General features: G+C 34.9%; 1 long non-coding RNA gene across 1 annotated transcript; it reads left to right on the top strand.

Annotated features, from left to right (window-relative positions):
* Positions 1 to 2195: 2195 nt before the first annotated feature.
* Positions 2196 to 2746, top strand: LOC149188310 (uncharacterized). The gene is made up of 2 exons (XR_016256261.1): positions 2196 to 2224; positions 2397 to 2746. It is a non-coding gene; the product is annotated as an uncharacterized LOC149188310 (long non-coding RNA).
* The last annotated feature ends 21568 nt before the right edge of the window (positions 2747 to 24314 follow it).

Raw genomic sequence — 24314 nt, 5'->3', positions numbered from 1 at the left:
CAAGAGTTGGGGATTTGCTATTTTAGGGTTGCAATGGATGGGTAGAAGTGCCCTAAGGCGTAAGCATCCGAGAGTACAATTGTACAATGCACTAGTTGGGTTCACACTCATTTGGCACACATCCACTAGATGAACTTCTTATGTGCACCATTGCTAAGCACACTTGGGTGTGATGGGCACATTTGTTGGGTGTGTGGCATCTCGGGCCCAACGTGATAAAGATGTTTGATAGTTTATGGAACAAGAATGAAGTGGGAAAATGCACCATTGGCCACACATTCGTCAGGCACACATCAACTGGACACACTTGTTGGGTGTACCTTTGTTGGTTGTGCTTGGGCACCTTCAGCACAGAAGCATTGGATGTCAGATAGGGGATGGACAAGAAGGGGCAGAGACTAATAGGCACACATATGGTAGACATGCTTACTGGGTGCACCCTTAGGCACCATTGGCTACACATTCGTCAGGCACACATCAACTGGACACACTTGTTGGGTGTACCTTTGTTGGTTGTGCTTGGGCACCTTCTACACAACACCATTGGATGTCAGATAATGGATGGAAAAGAAGGGGTAGAGACTAATAGGCACACATATGTTAGACATGCTTACTGGGTGCACCCTTGCCATGTGTGCTTGGGTGCCTTGGGCACACTTGTTAGGTGTGTTGTGACTTAAGCACAACACCATTAGATGTTGGACAATTTGAAATCAAGTAATGAAGGGGGTTAAATGCATCATTGATCATAGAAGTTGGTGATGTGGACACTTGAGTCCACATAAGCATAGAGAGGTTTGTAATATGCCAAAGAAGGATGCAAGTGTGAGACAAGTCTTGTATAAGTAGTGTACACCTCAAAGTTGCTAAGGCATCATCCATTGATCATTCACCAAGAGTTTAAATGAGCTCGATTATCGTGCTAAGTTCAAGGTTGGCATGGTAGGGTGAAACTGCACTAACTGAGTCAGAAGAAAAAGAAGACAAGAATTACAAGAGGTAATCTTTCAATTTTTTAAAGGGTTTGGATTGTGAAAGTCTATTGGGTAGTAGTTAAGGCAATACTTTCTTTGGCTCATTGTATATCTAGAATAAAGTTGCAATTATGTTGTTATATATCTGTGACATTTTTTATATGATAACGATAAGGCACTTGCCTTGGATGCTACCTCTACTTTGTGTGTTGTTATAATATGTTTACTTGAATGAATGTTATGTTCCTTGCAATGTATTTTGTTGGTTAAGTGTTAAGTATTGTTGGGATGTTTTAAAGGTTGTGGTGGGACATGTGCCTATTGTTTAATGAATTTGATTAAGTTGGATTCATTTGCATTTGATACATTGTAGCTTACAGTAGAGTTATGAGTAGACCTCAAGTTAAAGTGTGTAGTGTGGTTGTTGTAGGTGTATGTTGGCCAACCGACTGTGGTTGAGTAAAACTAGTGTCACACAACCTTAAGAGTCAAAACAGGCTTGGGGAAACTTAGGTTCTTGTAGAAAAATTCTAGCAAACTGTAGGTTCATGACAAATCGTATCAAAGCAGTGCAAATGTTCATTATGTTTGACCAAACTTGAGGCAAATTAGTAGGTTTGGGGACAAAATCAACCACAAGAGTGACTTAAAGGTTGGAACAAAAAATTTGTTCCTTTTTTAATCAAGCAATCAAAACTACATTTTTGCACAAAAGTTGAATTCTTCAACCTCTCTTAACCATGACTTAGAAGGGCGCTTCAAGCTTCGGTGGCAAGTTAAGCAGGTTGACAAAAGTAGGCTAAGGTAGTAAAGTAGATTGAGTCTTTGAGACTTCGGGTAGATTCTTTGCCCATACCTATATGCAGATGGATGGTGCAAAAGAAGAGTATGTGATGACAATGAAGCAATTGAAATTGCCCAAATCTAGTGTTAAGAATGTTGTTTGTTTCCTTTATTATCAGAAATTTTGCTATTGATTTTCCTTTGAAGAAGATGTTGGAAGACTTGGAAGTACTCCAAGTGCAAAAAATTTAGAAGATAAAAACAACAGTGTTGGGAGGAGCCCAAGTGTACCAAACTTCAAAGGCATAGGTTCTTGATAGGCAAATTTAGGGTAGTAGTTTGGTAGGCAAGTGTACCAAACTTTTTCATGTAGTTTAATATATTTGTGTTAATTAATTCCATAAATTCAACTTAACAAGTAATATTTGTGTTGATGGGTTGAATTTGTTGTTTGGATGGACTCTATGGTATGTAATCTTAGTTGGATTTCCAATATACTTTTAAACCATATTTTCATTTTATTTTTTAGTACTATTAGATATTATATCTTACCTCATTTTATGGTTAACATTGTATAACAAAAACATGCGTTGTGTTATGTAATTAATACTAACATGTAATATTGATTTTTTTTGTCAGAATGCTATAGGTAATGATTGCCAAGACGATGATCCAAATTATGTTCAACATATATCAAGAGATGATGAGGATGATGATGAGGATGATGGTGGTGAAGGAGGAGATGATGATGATAGTTGCGGCGTTGGTGATGATGTTGATCAGAGTAATGAGGATGGTCAAGATGACTATGAGGATGATCTTGGTGGTGGTAGCTAGGCATGCACATGCATTATTTCTTATGAAGAAATTATTGTGTAGAATGACATTGTTATGTTTAGATGGGTGTTGTGAATTTACCCTATATCAATGAGACATTTTGATTTTGTAATCATACAATGAGTTTGATTTATGTATGTTGTTAATTTATCGTAGAATAACGATATTCATGAAATATTTTGATTTGTTAATCATATTTGAATTTTAGTTGTTTTGATTAAAAATAATATTGATTTTATTAGTATTATGTCGCTATTTTATACATGTTTTGAAAATTGTTAATGGCACATTGTTATTTTTTTGGATGGATGTTGTCAATTTCTCTTAAATTTCTTTACAAATGATTTTGAATTGTGATATCTGCTTTAATGATATTTAGAAACTATCATATATTTCACTATGAATCTATAAAGGGGGTCATATATGTAAAGAAAAATATACTCTATATAAGAAGTCAAATGCGGATGTAACCATGGATGCAAAACTGAAAGTAAAATTGGATGTTAAACTAGGAATTAATACAAAATGCAAACAATTGACATACAAAGTGTTTTAAATTAGAAGTGAAAAATTGTGCAATAGTTGACACAAAGAAGGGAACAAAACATGGCATACAAAAGGATATCAAATTGGGCAAAAACAAGGACACATAAATGGGCACCAAATTAGATGCAAAAAAAGACAACAACTAGATGTAAAATAAGATGCAAAGTTGAGCATTAAAAAGAAGCAAAAAAAGTTACAAATTAATATGCCAAATGATGATGCAAATAATGGTGTAAATTTAGGATGCAAACTTGGGTGCAAAAAAGGAAAAAAAAAAGATGTAAGAAAAGACATAAAACAAGATGCAAAATGGGGTTGAAAAAAGGTGAAACCAAGAATGCCATAATGGATGTAAAAAATGATTCCTAATCACATGCAAATTTAGGCTCGAATTCAGACACAAAATTATATGCAAATGTGGACACAAAATGAGGCAAAAGAAGATGCAAATTTGGATGGTGAAAACGATGTAAAACTAGACACCAAAGAAATGCAAAATTGGATGAAAAAGTCGGTGTAAATAATGGTGCAACATTGGACACAAGTAGACAAAAAATGGTACAAAAAGGGGCATAAGATAGCTTAAAATTGGATGCAAAACTTGGTGCAAAAACAAATACAAAATTAGACGTAAAAAATGGCTCTACATTGAATGTACCATTAGACACAAAATAAGATGCAAAGGTGGACTCAACATAAGATACAAATATAAATGCAAATTTGGATGCTCAAAATGATGTAACATTAGATGCAAGAGATGGTGTTAAAAATGATGCAAAATTGGATGAAACAAATGACGCAAAATATGGTGCAAAATGAGATGGGAAAAATGGAGACAAATCAAACGTAAATGTGGATGTAAAAAATGGTCCAAAAAAAGATGCAAAAATGGTCACAAAAATGGATGCAAAATTTGGTGCTAAATCAAATTCAACACATGGTGCAAAGATAGGCACCAAAGCTGGTGCAAAAATAGAAGCAAAAACTAGTGTAAGACTAGATACAAAACCTGGCGTAAGATTAGATGCAAAAACTAACACAAAATGGATGCATAAAAAGACGTTAAATTGGATTCAAAATACAATGTAAACTTGATGCAAATGATGGTACAAAAATGGAAGCAAAGAATGACACAAAATAGGAAGCAAAAGAGAATGAAAAATAGATGCAAAAAATGACACAAAACTAGAAGCAAAACCTGTCATAAAACAAGATGCAAATCTTGGTTCAAAATTTGACGCAATAAATGATGCATAGTTTGGTGTAAAAAATGATGCAAAATCTAGCGTGAAAAAGGATGCAAAATCCGGTGCAAAAAAGGACGCTTTAAAAATTGTACAATAGAGCCAGATTTAGCGCCAAGTTGCTCATCACAATTACAAAAAAAAATGCACTAAAATCTGGCGCTAAATCTGGCGCAAATCGCTGGTTTTGTTGTAGTGATCTATTCTAGGTTATCTATCCATCTTCTACAAAGAACACAAACCAACTTTCATGTATAATTACAATCAATTTTTGGTTGAAAGTGTGCATGAACAATTGATGAAAATCACTACTGAGGGAGTATTTAGATATTCTTCTGTACTAGTGAATATGATCCTTTTTTCAACAAGGAGACATATTGCCTATAAATTTACATAAGAAGGATGATCAACAAGTAATTCAATCAGTCACATAGTGGAATTCATTGATTAGAAGGAACTCAACTGAGTTCAAATTTTTAGATTTCATTAACTATTTTATTCATCCAGTTGCACAGATTCTCAGCAGCCAAAGCGAGCCTAGGATCAGTCTAGAAATTAAAAGAATCCTGCACCTAAGTGACCAAGCCAAGACGGGGGAATGACATCTTTACCAGAATTACACAAAAATTAGGGTGTATGGCTGTGAACTAGCTCCATACAAATTGCCTAAATATGTTCCAATGAGAATTTTCTCTCTAGAATATATTAGGAAAATGATCAATATGGATGAGCTACATTTTATTTCAGGAAGAGGAAATCTCAGTTCAAAATCAAGTCCCAAGTAGGATCATTTATTTGCAATACCAAATCAGCAGGTATTGAAGCAGACTCAATCCTCAAACAGATGGGATTCCAACCAAGTTTCACTTGGTCTTATGACCCATTTAGTATAATCTCCAACTTAAGGGTGGAACTCAAAACCACACCTTACAATCATACTCCAAGACCAGAGATTGAAAAGTACAGAAATCAAGAACAGTGGGAGGAGAACACACTTCAGGAAGCAGAAGAATAGACTTTACCTCCTTCTACCCTCCAGACTCCCACTTCTCAAAGCAGGCAGGAAAAGAGGCCAAGAGAAGAATCTTCATCTTCAGCAAAGGGTGCAAAGGAATTTGTTATTTATCAGAAGAAACCAAAGACTGACTCCAAAGGTACTACTACTCAAGGTCAGAAAGAGCCTATAATCATCAATTTGGATGATTCACAGGTTTCTACAGGGACAAAAGAAAATGTAATCACCACTCCATCCTCCTCTTCAGTTTCATAGAATTTGTTGGAGATCACCCAGTCTACAGGAGTAAGTGAGAAAGAGAAGCCAAACATCTTCACTAATTTCCTTGAGATTAAACAAAAGAATGAATTTTTGAAAGAAAATGCCTATGCTCAGTTTTGGAAACAAACATCAACTTCACAACACAGGTTATTGACATCCTTTGACAGTGAAAAAGGCAGGATGAAAATGGAATTCCTACAAGCTCAAATGCCTTTTCCAAAGGCTTATCCACACTACAAGAAGACCATATTTTCCTTTGGTGCCAACCAGATACACCGAATTGACCAGATGGACATGCACAAACAGTCTAGTGAGATGCTTTTCTCTACCATGACTAACACTTCTATGGCATTATCAAAATTAAGGACAACTCTTTCAAATGTACAATCACAATTAAAGATAGAAAATATATCCTCTTTGGCAAAGCATAACAAAGTAAAATCATTAGAAGACTTAGTGATCAAAATTGGGTATGATTCCAATTATGTTAAAGTTGTAGAGGACGTCATTAAAAAGAAGAATGCATATATTTCATCATTAAGGAGGAAGCTCAAACTACATTTTACAAAGGATCCTCAAACCAAGGAGTTAGCAGAAAGTGAGTAGCACAAAGAAGAAATTCTCAAGTTAATCATTGAGAAAAATGTACAAATAAAGACAATGGAAGAGAAAATTGAAAAATTACTTAAAGAAAAGGAAGAATCCGCTCAAGTACGCATAGCTCCAATTACAGCTATACCTATTACAGTGTCAAGGACAACATGCGAATTTACATCAGTAATAACAGAGGTGATTTAAACAAATTCATATAGGAGTTGTCTCTCCAAAGAAAGGAAAATGAAAAGCTTCACGAGAAATTTAAGAATCTGGAGACTCGAAAGATTAAGAACGATACTCTTTATGTTAAAGAGATGCATAAGTCCCATAGATTGACTATAAGGATTGAAGATTTGAGAATGAGTCATTAATGGCTCAGAACTTGGCCCAAGCCAAGGAAAATATTTGGGCAGATATCAATCAGGCTATAACTGAAGTTTGGCCCTCCATACAAATTATTTTTGAGCAGGAAGAGTTCATTAATAGATGCCAAGAAGCCATTGAAGAAGTCAAAGAACTCCTTAAGGAAAAACCAAGTGAAGTTACAGATATGATCAAAGTGCTCAATTCAAAAACTAGGGTCGAATTGGAAGAGATTTAGATTGTGGATAGGACATAAACTACTCTAGAGATTAAGAAGGTTTTGCAGAAAAAGAATCTTATCACCCAATTGGAGACAAAGTGCCAGACCTTGAAAAATGTTTTCCAAAGGTTTCATTTCAAGTTTTACTTACTCAACGAGAGAGGATTGCCACGATTAGTGGAACAAAATGACAAGTTAATTAGTTTGGAGGAATAAAAAAATTTATGCAATTGCAACTGATAAAGCTAAATTTGGAGGTATCAAGGGTCACCTTACAGGGAAGGAATTCTTAGAGGCTTTGAATTTTGATTTAATAATCAAGCATGAAATCAAAAATATCTTTATTAATAAGCCTACTTTTGAAAATTATACTGAGGTTGATGAAGTCTACAGAAAATTGGTTAATATTTCTATACCAAGTGAAGATAGATGGGATCACTTGTGTGAAATTATCGAGTAACTTTCATCACCAATTCACAGATATTAAGCAACAATTTTCAGGGACCAGAGCATCAACAAACTCCTTAAAGATAGTGCCAACACTCAGTAGTTTTAGAATTCCTATATTTTTGTAACTTTTTTGTATTTTTGTTAAAGAATATCCCTAGAAGATCTTTCATTTTGTATAAATAACTCTTCCTTCAAGCTATTAAGGGTTGAACCCTTGGATGAGCTTTCAAAGAAGAATTGTAACTGAGCTGAAGATTTGTTTCAAATTAATGAAAGGATTTTGGATTTTCCTCAAGTAGTTTATCTCCATGTAAGTTTTTCTTATGTGTTCATTTCATTATGTTTTTCTTAATGTATTTAACTCCTTATGGAGAAATCTCGGTAAGATCAAACTGAATATAATTCCATCTTAAATCCCCTATGAAGTTATAAACAATAATTAGATATGCGTTTATAAAATTGTTTGTTATTATAAACTCCTCTATATCTGTAAATTGCCACACCCATCTTTTTTTCGTGCATTCTTTCTTATAATTAATTAAATATTTTGTTTGAATATATAGTAAGTTGTAATTATTTAAGACCCTCATATTCATTCAATTAAAATCAATTACCTATTTGGAGACAAATAAATCACCTTTTCATTCTATCTGGCAAGTGTTAAAGTTTAAGCACCTATTTTCAAACTGTTCATAACATTGTTCATCCAAAAACTTAAAAGAAAAAAAAAACATTTTAGATGCTCTGGCATGATTAATTAACCTAGAATCGTCTTAAAGGACAACATCAGATTGGATTCGTTGTCAAGGAATGAAAATTGAAGTATTTTCCTTGGGACAACGATAAAGAATTTTCCTTTAAGGTGAATAAAGGAATTGTAGGTTAAAATATTTCACCTAACGACTCCACAAGCCCAAGATAGCTCCTTCAAAACATACCAGATCTCATTTTGATTCTCAAATAGCTTCTCCATTATCTGATCCAGAGAGACTGGTAAGAGAAGCCTCTTTTAGAAGGAGACTTGAAGCTTTTTCTTCTTCTTCTATACCACTATAGCCTGAATATATTTCAGCTTCTCATTCCTTTAGGTTTGTTCCATCCCCATTAGACTTGGTTGATCTAACACCTAGGGTTTTAGAACTATTATCCAAAGGAGTTGATATGCAGTCATCTCTTTTAGTCCATTCTTTGGAATTATATAAAATCCATGAAATATTTTCAGATTCACCTAAGTCAGAAGAAGAATTGGATGTAAATTTATCGGAGTTAAAACCTACTGATTTTATCTCCCCCACTCACTCTACATTTCCATCTACTTTTTCCCAACTTGAGGAAAATTTTTCTTTATATTCAAACCCTTTGTTTGAAAATAAAGAAGTTGAAACAGAGGTTTAAAAGCCAACTATTAAAACATATTTTAAAACTTTTAGGGATCCTCCACCTCCTACCATTACAGCTCCATCTTCACGTACAACTTCATCACATTCCACTTCATCTCCTACTACATCATGTTCCAACTCTTCTACTGATTCATCTCCATCTTCATCTTCAAATACGACCACTTTTCAACCTATTATTCAAGCAAGGTATGATTCTTTACATCTACCTAACCAACTCAATAATTTTCTTGATGGGTATTTAAAACACCTACCAAGGTTTAATGGAGAAATTGTTTTGTCTACTAAATATCATCTAACCGCCTTCTTGGATTTTGTTGATGACATGAACATTGAACATGAAGATGTATGTATGTGATTGTTTATTCAATCACTAGAGGGGAACGTTAGGATTCAGTTTAGACAACTGAGAGTTGATTCAATTCATTCTTGGAATGAATTAACCACCATATTTAAAAATCAATGGGGTGGTAAGAAGGATCTGGTTTACTATTTCACAGAATTTGAAGAACTGAAAAGGAACGATGGTGAGCGAGTGGCAGATTTCATAAAAAGATTCAATAAACTTTATCATAAGATTCCACTTGACTGTAAACCACCAATAACAACAACAAAAGCTATATTTTCTAAATCATTTGATGATGACTTTGTAGTTATGATTAGGGAAAGGACATATCGTACCCTACAAGAAATGCAAATGAATTCTATAGAAGTTGAGGAAAATAGGTCAACATCAACTAAACTTAAAGCTAAGGTTGAAAAAGCTGAATGGAAATTTAAAGGAAGAAGGATCTTCCTCGAAAACTAAAAATGAATATTAGAAGATAGATGAGATAATATCATTACTTAGAAACTTTTCAAATAGAATTTCAAAAATAGAAACTCATCCTAGAACAATTCAACAAATTGCTGTTAGACCTCAAACTCAATTTAGAAGAGCCCCCCAAACTCAAATTTTGCAAAGACCAAACACTGATCAATAGATTCAACCCCCATTGATGATTGATCATCAGCAACCAGAAGACATTGGCCCTTTGATTTCTGAAGATATAAATAATCTAGATCATTCTTCTTTACAAAATGCTATTGTTTCTCTCCCTTTGAATCAGTCTTCTCAAGATCAAGAAGACTCTCAAATCTCAAAATATCAGGCCTTTTCTGAGTTTTTAATTGCGGAATTGAATAGGAGATATGATTTAAGACCTAGGTTAGGGCCCGATACGCCTCCAGAAAGCCCCATTGTAAATGAACCACAAATCAAATATACTGAAACTAAAACAACAACAATTCAACCATTAAATCAAATAGTTGAAACAAATCTAATTCATAAAACTGCTTTGACCACTTTCAATGTTGAAAGGGAACTAGAAAGAGTTAAAATACCCATTCCTCTATTTGAACTTTCAAAGAATCTAGGATATAAAAACCAAGTTTCTAAATGGATCTAATCATCCAGTGTTGATGTTGAAGGGGATGTAATAAGACTACAAGATGAAAAACCTTCAGTAGTCTTTGGCCCCAACTGAGACATGATTGATGAAAATGTACAACATTTTTATGTGACTCTAAAAGTTCATGATTTCTTGTTATATAACTGCATGTTAGATTCTGGAGCTTCCCATAATATGATGCCAAAGGTAATCATGGACCAACTGCAATTATAAGTTACTAGAACTTATCATGATCTTTACACTTTTGACTCCAAGAAAGTACCTTGTCTTGGAATTATAAAATATCTGGTGGTTACCTTAGCTCAGATTCCTCTTAAGAGTGTGGTTTTAGACATTGTAGTCACTGATATCGCTCCCAAATTTGACATGTTATTATCAAGATCCTCTTCTGCCAAATTATGAGGAAGCCTTCAAATGGACATATCTTATGCTACCATTCTTGTATATGGGGGTGAGCATCTCAGATTCTACAGAGAAGTAAGATTCATGAATATTGTTTGTAAATTTGATCAAGCTAGGAATCATCCTATTTATGCAGTAGATCAAGACTTTGGATGTTTTTAATTATCACCAAATAATTCACAAAACACTCAGCTTAGTATTGAAAACATTGTAGACAAGCTTAAAACCATCAACACTGATATTTGGAGATTATACTTTGATGGTTCTTGCTCAAAGGAAGGAGCAAGAGCTGGAATTGTATTAATTTCACCAGAAAAAGAGAATATTACCCAATCCTATAATCTTGAATTTGATGTGACTAATAATGTAGCAGAGTATGAAGCTTTCTTGTTAGGATTGGAATTAGCAAAATGTCTTAGTGCAGAATCTAAGTGTATTCAGTGACTCAGAACTTATTGTTAAACAAGTAAGGAATATTTGTCAAACTAAGAATCCTAGACTTAGATCTTATAGGAGTGAAATTTGGGATTCAATAGATAATTTCTTTTCAGCATTCAACATCACTACTATTCCAAGAGATCAAAATATTCATGCAGATTCCTTGGTGTTTATGCTAGTTCTTTTAAAATTCCTGATCAAAAGCTTGTCCAATATCAAATTCAAGTTAAGTATAGACCGTATATTCCTAATAATATTAAACATTGGCAAATATTTGATGTCAACGAGCAGTTAAAATCCCTTTTTCAAGTAATTGATGAATTTTCAACCCTGCAAATTGAAGAAGAACAACTCGATAATCATGAATCTTATAAGGAAAACCAAACACCACAATTTGACTCAAATTTTTTTGATCATAGCATTATTCAATTATCCAACAGTTTTATTCCTAAAGGGTTAGTCCCTCTTAAAAGCTCTTTGATCATAATTATGTTCTCAAAAATCCATTATCAAAATCACCTGAGGAAAATATTGAAATTTGTAACATTGAAGTTTTGAAGAAATCAGAAATATTAAAGATTTTTCATCCTTGTCAATGGAAGCCAAAGACAAATATTTAGCTCTCCTTAAAGCTTATAAAGATCTTTTTTCCTGGTCTTATAATGAATTAAAGACATATGACACATCTCTTATTGAACATAAAATCCCATTAAAACTTGAGCCTAAACCTTTTAAGAAAAAATTAAGGAGAATTAATCATGTCATTGTTCCTGTCATTGAAAAAGAACTCAAAAAGCTACTTGATTCTAAAATTATAGTTCCATTAAGATATTTTGATTGGGTAGCTAATTTAGTTCCAGTGAGAAAGACAAATGGTGAAATTAGGCTATGTATGGATTTTGGGAATTTGAATAAATTATCATTGAAAGATAATTATCTATTACCCAAGATGGATAAATTACTTCAGAAAGCTTCAGGAGCTAATATAATTTCTATGTTTGATGGTTTTTCTGGATACAATCAGATTATGGCTAGTCCCAAGGATAGAGAAAAGACACAATTGACAAATCCATGGGTTACATTCATGTATGCTTGGATGTCTTTTGGGTTAACTAATGTTGGAGCTACTTTTCAAAGAGCTATGGATTTAGCATTTGTGGGTAGGACAAACAAATTTGTTGTTATTTATCTTGATGATTTGAATGTTTTTTCCAATTCTGATAAAAAACATTTAAATCACTTGAGAAAGGTTTTTGACAGGTGTAGAAAGTGTGGGATTTCTCTTAATCCCAAAAAGTCTTTGTTTGCACTCAAGGAAAGAAAATTTCTTGGCCATACTATTTCTAAGGAAGGAGTAATCATTGATCTTAAAAGAGTTTCAGCTATACAAGCACTTTCAAAGATCGTGTTTATATGGATTGGTTCCTTAGATAGATTTTGGACCCCATTTATAAAGATATCATCTCTCACTTCCCCCAATATGAGGAGTATGTGCTCCAAGTAGCCTTGAAATTTGACTTGATCTATACCCTACCAGGATATGTTTATACTCTCATTCGCGATCTGCCTCGGCCTGGGGCTGTTAATGCACATGGGGCATCTCATGCCACTGATCGTATTGTTGGATCCATTTCACACCCTCAACTTCAAGAATATGCTCGAACTTCAATGAGTTATGGCCAACCCCAGGGGGACCAATTGTTGTTACACCTACCCCCCCAATCGTTCACATGTAAACTCTTATCTAGGTCCCAGCACGTCTATGCATATCCCCATCCACATAGATAGATGTCAAGGCCATCTGTTGGTCCAATTATCTATCTTAATTTTTCCCTATATCCTTACTATCAGTATGCACTGCTTAGTGCTCCAACCTTATCAACACCAGAACCCCAGCTCCCCATGCCTTGTCCACTTCTTCCACAGCAACAACCTTCCCCACAAGGTCAGGCGTATGCTCAACAGAGCGAACCAATTTCCCAACCCCAAGAAACGGAACAAGGGGAAAGTTATCCGGAACCAACAATATCAAGGTAATCAGGGTAACTAGTGTCCACGACCTAATGCGCATAAGGGAAACCATCCTAATCCCGCAACCCAGCAATAGGGCGGAAAATCCAAGCAAAACAAGGCTCTTCATATGAACAAACCTTGTGAGTTTTGCGGAATATATGGCCATTATACTCATGAGTGTCCCCTTTTACCTTAGATGCGTAAAGTATGGGAAGCTTAAGCAACTGCTTCTAGAGGATATCAGCCCATAGCTCCACCTCCTCCTCCTCCTACTTCATCTCAACTGGTTGTGCTTACCAATCCTTTTCCTCATCAAGGATATCTAGCTACTCAACCTACACAAGGTCATGTAGCTCCCCAACCCCCAGTGTTTGGTCAAAATGATTACTACATCCTTATGATGAATTTCGACGATGTCAATACCGAACAATTCAACCTTCAGACTCGATCACGCCAATATGACAAGCCACCTACTAAGTCAGTGACTGAGCCCCAACCCTATTTTCCACCGAGCCTCTATCATCATCAAATGGTACCTTACAGATCTCTCCACCTAAGGTAGAGGTTATCCCTAAGATCCCAAAATGTCCATTACATCGAAACACAACTTTTGTTATAGTTTCCCATACCTATGGCATAGTAGATGACTTGGCATAGTCTCTTGATGCCATGTCAATGCTGGAAGTCTTCCAGATGTGGACATCCTAATGGAAATCTCTACTCTCTTCTTTGGGTGTTGCGGATCCTTTTGATGATCATATGATTTTATTTGACGTTGAAAAATCATAACATCCCCCCCTTGTTTCATTCACTGAATTTCAAATACAAGTCTCCATAAGAAATTCCATGGTTTAGTGGTGTATCATAGATGAAGGCGCCTCCACCTGTGTGATGGCTGCTAGTGTTTGGAAGCAACTTGGTTCACCTAATGTGTCCCCCTCCACCATCACTCTTTGTGCATGGGATGGTCATCCCTCTCATCCCCTTGGCTTATATCACAATTCTCTTATCACTGTTGGCAGAAACACTGTCTCTATTGACATTGAGGTCACTGATGCCTCATTAGATTATAACATTCTCTTGGGTCATAGTTATACCTATGATATTTTAGCCATTGCACCTGTGGTTTTCCTTAAGATGTGCTTCCCTCATAATGGAAAGATGGTTACTATCGTTTAGTTGAAGTACTTATGATCCTAAGTCTCAAAATTCGCCTTAGTCCACTATCTAATCGATGATAAGCAATAAAACTGTCTTTTCCCTCACCAATGTCTCTCCTAGAGTCTACAAATATTCCACCTTGCTTGGATCTTATTATGGTCCAACGCCTACCCCTTTTGAGACTAGCTCATCTAGATTTTTCATGCTTCAAGTATCATGGGTTGCTCACAAGTGGTCTGCTACACCTTCACAGTAGCCAGCACCTCTGTAACCTGCCGTTGCCAACTCGGCCCAACCTTCAAGTATTACTCCTCAAGGTCCACTTCCTTCTACTAGTATCTCTCCTAGTCCTTTCCAACCCATTATTCTCCCCCCAGTTCTTAACCATCTTAGAGCAGTTCCCCCAAGTAGTTATCCTTTTGGTTATATATTGTTCTTATTTCTGTACGTTGGAGTTTATTCTACACCTTTCATGGCTACGTTGAGTTTACCTAATGTTAGGTCCCTATAATACTAGTGATGCCCCCATTACTATTCTAGCTGTATCCCTTATTAATATTGTTGTGCTCCTATTGTCCCCATATTTTTATTATTGTGCCCCATAGAATCCCTCTATTGTTATTTTTGTGCATTAATATTATTATTGTTAGGACGACTTAGTTATATTGTGACCCCTTAGACTCCTATATATAGAAAGGAGGTATTGTCATTTGAATCATCCAAGAATTGTTCATTTGTGTAATGTAAAGGAGGTTTCCCCCTTGAAGAGGCTGAATTCTAAGGCATTTATCTCTCTTTTCTATCTTTTTGTGAGCTGGTTTCATAACATTTGGTATCAGAGCTTTGGATTCTAGGGTTTTGTTGCTCCAAACAAGCCGTCATGGCATTTATGCTGTAACTTGTTTCTGCGACATTTCATATGCTAAAAAAAAACCCATTTGGGCCGACATCGTTATGAACCTTGGGTCCGAATGTTAGAGTTTTTCGTGCTATATTTGCAGAGATATGATCTGAGGAAGTTGGCCTTTTTGCAGACTCCCAAATTTCATTACAAATAGGTGACCTGGGGAAAATCGTCATAACTTTTGGTTTGAGCATAAGATTGAAATTTTGTAAGAATTTACAGAAAGAGGATAGACTATAGTTTCATGTATATATTTTTTAGATCTGAAGGTCAAAACAATGACACGTGACACTTCATACAAGTTTGCTCTTCTGAAAAGTTCTATAATGAGGTCATCTTGGGAGATTGTGCATAACTCTGTCTTGGAGAATCTAAATTCGATTAGACTGGTGGCATTGGAAAAAGGACACAGAGGGGTACTGCAGGTCACAATTTTAGAACTGGATGATTCGAAATTACAAAGATACATCAGATTCAATATCGAGCTCCTACAAAGTGAAAAAAAAAGGTGTGTAGTTTTATTTTTTTTAATTTTGCAAAAGCTTGCTTTGAAAAATTAGTTTGAAGGAATTCAAAGGGCATAGTAAAGCACTATTATCGGTAATTGATGCCCTGAGGAAAGAAAATGAAAACACCTAGTAAGCAACCTGAAAGCTCTAGCATGACTTATGAAGAAGAGGAAGAAATGCAACATGATATATCAAAATTATGAGACCAAGTGCAACAAATGTCACTCGCACAAAAAGTAATAGAATCTAAGATGGATGGTTTAAAGAAGGGTGTAGAAGCTAAGATAAATGGCATGGAAGCTAAGATGAATGGCATGGATGCTAAGATGGATGGCATGGATGATAATATGGAAGAATTGAAGATAAATTTGAATAAGTTGCTACAAGAAATTGTCACTAATGGTGAAAGGGTAGTAAAGGAAACTCATGATGAGAATAAAAGAAATGTTAATCATGATTTCATAGATTCTAATGTTGGATTGAAGACCCACCATATTCCAAAACTCAATATGAGGAAGTTTGATGGCAAGGATCTCGCAACATGGATACTACAGATGGAGAAATTTTTCGATCTCCATAATGTGCAAAACACACAAAAGGTACGTGTTGCAACTTTATATTTGGAACCAAATCAGTTTGTATGGCATCGATGGCTTTGCTCTCGTAAAAAAATTGTCACTTGGTCAATTTTTATGGAAGAAATGACAGCACATTATGAGGATACAAAAAGAAACACCTTTTTTAGCTAATTGATAAGTCTCAAACAAAAGGGTTCAATGATGGAGCACATTGAGGAGTTACAAAAATTGAACATAAGGGTAAAAGATATTCTAGAGGAGCATAGGATTGATGTGCTCATAGGGACTTTAAAGGATAATATCCAACATGAGGTTCGCCTTTGGGAACCTGATTCATTGGAGAAGGCATTCAGGTTAGCAAGAAAAATGGAAAGAAAAATTATGGCAACCAGGAAGCCTACCACTCACAACTATAAAGATGGAAGTGTTGTTGCTCCTAGCCTTCCACAACCTATAAGGTTGACACCACAACAATTGGAAGAAAAAAGAGAAAAAGGGCTTTGTTATAGTTGTGATAACAAATACACTAAAGGTCATAAGCATGCTGAGAAGAAATTATTCTACATAGATTGTGAAGAGGAGGAAGAAAAGGAACAAGAAAGGATAAAAGAAGAGGATATACTCCAGGAACAAACCCTATATAAAGAAGAAATGAATTTGAACATATCTTGTAATGCATTGGCTGGAATTACCACTCCTTAAACCATTAAGATAGAAGGACATATCAAGAAGAAAAAGGTAATAGTGTTGATTGATTCAGGAAGTACCCACAATTTTATTCATTGTAAGATAGAAAAAGAATTGAATTGCTTCCCATATCCAACACCAAAGTGTCAAGTGATGGTTGCAAGTGGAGGAACCATAAATTGCTCTAGAAAGTGCGATAATATCAAGCTATCCATGGGAGAATATGTATTGAATAGCCCAATGATTTCCATTCCAATGGGAGTTGTTGATGTTGTACTAGGAGTCCAATGGTTACAATCCTTGGGTACAATAGCTTTTAACTTTCAAGAACTTTTCATGAATTTTTTTGCAGAAGGAAAGGAAGTTGAATTAAGGGATATTGCAGGGAAATCAGGAAAGATAATAAGCTCTAACTTTATGACAAAGTTTATAAAAAAGAAACAATGAGGTGTAATTGCACAATTATGTTCGCTAGATGTTTCCACATCAAAATCATCTATTTCTCCAGATCTCCAAAAAGTCTTGGACAATCATTCCAAGGTATTTGAGACTCCCAAAGGTATCCCACCTATTCACGAGCATGATCATGCTATTCATTTGATTCCAAGAAGTGTTCATCCAAACATCAGGCCACACAGATATCCTTATGTCCAAAAGAGTGAAATTGAACATATGGTTGTAGAAATGCTAGAGGCTGGTATAATTCAACCTAGCCAAAGTTCTTTCTCTGCTCTAGTAGTATTGGTGCACAAGAAGAATGGATCATGGCACATGTGTCCTAATTATAGGGAGCTCAACAAGCTCACTATTAAAGATAAGTTTCCCATTCCTATCATTGATGAATTATTGTATGAGTTGCATGGTTCAATTTACTTCACCAAGTTGGATCTTCATCCAGGATATCATCAAATCAGAATGAAGACTGAAGACATTTCGAAAATAGCATTTAGAACTCATGAGGGTCACTATGAATTTTTGGTCATGCTTTTTGGCATTACCAATGCACCTTCTACATTTCAAGGTTTGATGAATTCCATTTTCAAACCCTTCCTTAGAAAATTTGTGTTATTATTTTTTGATGATATACTAATCTACAACAAGTCTTGGAAGGATCATGTTGAACATATTGACAAGGTGCTACAACTATTGGAGGAGAAACAATTATATGCAAAAAGATCCAAATGTTTCTTTGGAGTACAAGAGGTGGAATATCTGGGTCATATTGTGTCTCATGAAGGAGTTAAGGTAGACCCTAGCAAAATTAAAGCCATTAAGGAATGGAAAATCCCCACATCCATAAAGCATCTGCGAGGATTTCTTAGGTTGATAGGGTATTATTGCAAGTTTGTTAAGAATTATGGGAAAATAGCAGCACCTCTAACAACATTATTAAAGAAAGATGCATTTTCATGGACTCCAGAAGCAACAAAGGCCTTCGAACATCTTAAAGAGGCAATGTGCCAAGCACCGGTCTTAGCTACACCGGACTTCACAAAAACCTTTATTGTGGAATGTGATGCCTCGAGAAATGGAATTGGTTTTGTTTTAATGCAAGATGAAAGACCCATTGCTTTCGAAAGTCGTCCAATCAAGGGAAAGTATTTACACAAAGCTATTTATGAGAAGGAAATGTTGGCAATACTACATGCACTTAAGAAATGGCGACCCTACCTAATGGGAAGACACCTCAAGGTAAAACGGATCATGATAGCCTTAAATAATTTGAGAACAAAGATTATCCTCTGAAGAGAAACAAAAATGGGTCACAAAGATGTTGGGTTATGACTTTGAAATCATCTACAACAAAGGGAAGCAAAATGTTTTGGCAAATGCACTCTCAAGAAAGGATGACGATGTGGAAGCATTGTTGTGCACCATTTCTATTATGCAACCAGATTGGATAAACGAAGCAAGGTAGGAATGGAATAATGACGAAGAAGTGTGGACACTTATTCGAAAGTTACAACAAGATTCCAGTACATCTGATACATTTAGCTGGGAAAATGATTTGTTATGGTACAAAGATCGTGTATACCTATGTAAGAATTCCCAACTCAAACAAAAGATTCTTCTGGAATTGCACGCTTCTCCCTTAGGAGGGCACTCAAGATTTTTAGAAACTTACCACAGGGTTAAGAAGGATTTTTTTTGGGATGGCCTTAAATCAAATATTCAAAAGTTTGTGGTGGAATGTTTGGTTTTCCAACAAAATAATGTTGAAACAATTAAGACACTAGGTCTATTACAACCTTTATCCATTCCAAGCCAACGTTGGGAGGAGGTTTCAATGGATTTTATCACAGGTTTACCCAAGTCTAAGGTAAAGAGTGTCATCATCGTGGTTGTTGACAAAATTACCATATATGCACACTTTTGTGCATTATCACATCCATTTAAAGCCAGTACAGTTTCTACAGCATTTATGGAAACCATTCAAAAGCTACATGGAAACCCAAAGATTATTGTAAGTGACAGAGATCCCATTTTTACTGGAAATTTTTGGACATAATTATTTTCTTGTCTTGGTACTCAGTTAGCTCATAGCTCATCTTATCATCCTCAATCTAATGGGCAAACTGAGATAGTAAACAAATGTTTGGAAGGATATCTTCGGTGCTTTGTATCTGATAAACAGACACAATGGGTCAAATGGTTGCCTCTGGCTGAATGGTGGTATAACACTTCCTTCCATACTGCAACAAAAATGACCCCATTTATGGCACTTTATGGATATCAACCACCATCCATAACATCATATTTAAGAGAAAATTCTAAGGTTCAAGCAGTGGAACATCACATCGAGCATCAACAACAAGTTCTCCAACTCTTAAAGGATAGCCTCATGTTGGCGCGGAATAGAATGAAACAATAGGCAGATCAACATCGGAGTGAAAGAAGTTTTGATGTAGGTGACTAGGTATTCCTACGGCTACAACCATATAAACAAATTTCCCTCAAGCAAGCTAAGAAGGATAATAAACTATCACCAAAGTATTATGCTCTGTACAAGGTGTTGCAAAAGATTGGTACTATGGTGTACAAATTGGAGCTTCCTGTAGCTTCTCGAGTGCACCCAGTTTTCCATGTTTCATGTTTAAAGAAGGTTATAGGCGACAAGATCCCAGTTCAGACAATATTGCTAGAACTTGACGAGGAAGGACAAATTATATTGGAACCGGAAACAGTCATAGAAACAAGAACTCGATAGTTATGAAATCAATCCATTTCAGAGTATCTCATCAAGTGGAAGAACTTATCTGTTGAATATTCCACATGGGAGGATGAAAACTTTATACAGAAGCATCCAAAACTACTCAAGCGTTGAGGACAACACTTTTTTGAAGGAGAGGGGCATGTTAGGTCCCTATAATACTAGTGATGCCCCCATTGCTATTGTAGTTGTATCCCTTATTAATATTGTTGTTCCCCTATTGTCCCCATATTGTTATTACTGTGCCCCATAGAATCCCTCTATTGTTATTTTTGTGCCTTTATATTATTATTGTTAGGTCGGCTTGGTTATATTGTGACCCCTTAGACTCCTATATATAGAAAGGAGGTTTTGTCATTTGAATCATCCAAGAATTTTTCATTTGTGTAATGTAAAGGAGGTTGCCCCCTCGAAGAGGCTGAATTTTAAGGCGTTTATCTCTCATATTTGTCTTTTTGTGAGCTGGTTTCATAACACCTAACATTACCTTGGGGATCCCAATATGGTACGTTGATCCTCCCACAGAAACTCCCTTTGATCACCTCAAACCTTATACTGCGTTGACCCCTGTTCAACCTGTTGTTACTACCCATTCATTTTCCTCAACAACCTCATTAGGAACCTACTCCTGTTGCAAGAGCATATGGTGAAGGGGGAAAATAACAGAAAAAGCGAACTAATGACAAGGCACCCCAACAAACTCCCGCTTCTCCTAAGCCACTGAAGCCTACTCTTAGATGTGCTTTGTGTGATTTTGTTGGTCATGCCATCAATAATTGTCCTCAAATCCCTCATACCAAGAATGTGGTCTCTGATACCTTTCCTGATTCTAACATTCTTGGGGTCCATGTCACCATACCTGAGTCCTTACACACGAATGACCCTTGTGCTTTTTGTGATAATTATTGCCATTATTCTCATTGCATTCCCTGTCTCGAAGAATTTCATGATACACTTCAGGTGGTTCATGAATTAGAGGTCACTCGTAGTGATTCCACCTCTCCTCTACTAGCGGGTTATGGTCCCACTCCTATGCCATAGGAGGAGGTATCTCGACCACCCATCATAATTCCTCCTCATGATGTCGATATGATGGATAATACCACTCCTATTCTCTACATGTCGTCATCCATGGGATCGATCTATTGAGACTCTCTCGACATCTCCTATTGTGATTATGTTGAACCTTCTTCGAAGAACACTTTAGTCTCAACATTGGTAGATTTCACATCTACTGGTCACTTGTTTCCCAACTTTGATGATGCATATGTGAACCTTGTATCTCACGAAGTTATGTTTTTTTATGTATTTCTCATTTTTCATGTTTTTTAAAAATGTGTTGAACACACTTTTGTAATGTATCTTCATTTTTTATCAATGCAGGGCTTCTAAAAAGTATGTATTATGGGTACTTCTTGGACACAAAATTTAATTCCACATCCAATGAGTGCCTACACTTGAAATTTGAGTAAACTTATAAGGAGATAAGCTAAAAATGCAACTAAAAAAAGTAGTTTTCTTCTTTTCCCTCCAAAATATTTACATGTACCTCTTTTTAAATTTAAATCATTTTGATTGGTTTACATATTATGACATAGAAATTACGTGAAAATTTGATGGGTACTTTTAGGCTAAAATTTCCTCTAATGGATTAAAGATCAGCAAGAGTGGGTAGAAATAAAAAGAAATGCAGTGTTTTGTCCTCAAGAGGGAACTAATTTAGAAATACCTTGGGATGTTAGGGTAAGCACCAAGGCTATGCATGAGATGGAATTAAATGGTTAAATTACCAATAGGGTGAGCAAGACCTTCAGTAGGGGGTGATAATGGGTCTCATTAATAAGTATATAATAAGACCCATCTGGCCTTCCTTCAACCTATATTTACCTCTTTCCTCGCATTTAATAACATATTTTGGACTATAATGTGTTTATTAGGAGGACTAAAAGATGTCTGTCATATTGTCAGGCCCCTATAATACTGGTGATTCCCCCATTACTATTGTCATTGTATCATTTATTGTTATTATTGTGCCCCTATTGTCCCCATATTGTTATTAGTATGCCCCATAGAAACCCACTATTGTTATCTTTGTGCCCTTATGTTATCACTGTTATGTCGGCTTGATTATATTATGACCCCTTAGACTCCTATATATAGAAGGGAGGTTTAGTCATTTGTAGCATCTAAGAATTATTCATTTGTAATGTAAAGAAGGTTGACCCCTTGAAGAGGCTTATTTCTAAGGCGTTGATGGGTAAAAGCATGCTAATGTGTCTCATTATATGGCAAAAGAAAAAAAGTACTCAAATGAGAAAAGATAAAAAAAAATAATATAAAAATATCAATTAAATGAGTTGAGTTTCATACTTGTTAATTATAAAAAATAAATGCTAAATTTGTAACAAAGCTAACTCACAATAAATTTTGGTAAAAGCTATAGTGAACCTATTTAATGGGTTTAGAAAATATAAATAATGTTATAAAAAGTAAATACTAAATTTGCAAATAAGTCAACTGATAGTAAATATTGGTAAAAACTATGGTTAATCTCACAAAATATAAATAACTTTATGTAAAGTTAAATGAAATGCTAAAACTGTTTAAAAATATATATAAAAATATAATTAGAATTTCTAAACAAATAATTTTATATATTATATTTTGAATAATATGAAATATGTTATTATAATCATAATTAAAAAATTTATTATAAAAAATTTAAAATATATTTTCAAAATTTTCAAAAAATAATTTTAACATTTTGTTACATGTTATTTTCAAATTTCTATTAAAAAAAAATGATTTTATAAACTTGAAAGAGTAGTTTCTTGGGTCGCAGTTTTATATATACGTAAAGATGATCATTTTTACTAGTATTTTAATAATAATTAAAAAATATGCTTACTTTTTATTTTTAAATTTGTTTAGCAATATTTAGAATGTTTACAACACATCTCTTAAAGAAATTTGAATTGAAAAGCATAAATCAATAGAGAAATGGGGGGTCGCAGTTTTGTCACTACTTAAAAAGTTATGTAAAATATTAATGATATATTTTAAAGAAAATGAATAAATTAGATAAAAATATATATATATATTAAATTTTAGAAAAAATATGATATGAAATTGAATTTAAATTGACATGTTTTGTCTTCTTTTACCACCACCTCATTTTTTATTATTTTGTAAATTTAAGAGTAAACTTTCCAACTCCATTTATTTTTATAGAACTTTTTTGCCACAAAAAGGGAAAAAGTGATACACATTAACATGCTTTTACCCTGATCTATCTTTTCTATCTTTTTGTGAGCTAGTTTCATAACATTTGGTATGAGAGCTTTGGATTCTAGGATTTCGTTGCTCCAAACAGGTCATTGTAGAATTTTTGCTATAATGTTTTTTCTGCAGAATTTCATAAGCTACCAAAAAAACCCATTTGAGCAAACTTTGGGTTCGAATTTCAGAGCTTGTCTCTCTATATTTGCGGAGATATGATTTGAGGAAGTTAGGGTTTTTACAGACTCCCAAATTACATTCCAAACAGGTGACCAGGGGAAAATAATCTTAACTTTTGTTTTGATAATCAAATTGAAATTTCGTAAGAAGTTTCAGAAAGTGGATAGACTGTAGTTTTATGTGTATCATTTTTAGGTACTAAGGTTGAAACAGTGACACGTGGCACGTCATACAATTTCGCTCTACTGAACTTGTCTATAATCAGGTCATCGTGAGAGATTTGGCATAACTCTTCCTTGGAGAATCCAATCTTGATTAGACTTGCAAGGTTAGAAAGAGGACTCATAGGGCTACCTCAGGATGCAATTTCAGATATTTGAGATCCGTAGTTACAGAGATACAACAGATTCAATATCAAACTCTTACAAAGTTAAAAAAAAGTGTGTAGTTTTTAATTTTATTTTGCATAAGATTGGTTTGAAAAATTAGTTTGAATGAATTCAAAGGGAATAGTTAAGAATTATTAGCATTAATTAATGCCCTGAAGAAAGAAAATTGAAACACCTAGTAAGAAACCTGAAAGCTCTAGCAAGACTTGTGAAGAAGAGGAAGAAATGCAACATGATATATCAAAATTACAAGACCAAGTCCAACAAATTTCACTCTCACTAAAGGTAAATGAAGCCAAGATGAATGGCATGGAAGCTAATATGTATGTCTTGCAAGTTAAGATGGATGGTGTGGAAGTTAATATGGATGGCATGGAAGGTAAGATGAATGGCATGGACGCTAAGATGAATGGCATGGACGATAA

This window comes from Pinus tabuliformis, chromosome 3_1 (assembly GCF_031772625.1).
Source record: "Pinus tabuliformis cultivar Carrire ecotype Pingquan chromosome 3_1, CPIR1, whole genome shotgun sequence".
Taxonomy (NCBI): domain Eukaryota; kingdom Viridiplantae; phylum Streptophyta; class Pinopsida; order Pinales; family Pinaceae; genus Pinus; species Pinus tabuliformis.
This window is presented reverse-complemented; position numbering and strand designations above follow the sequence as displayed.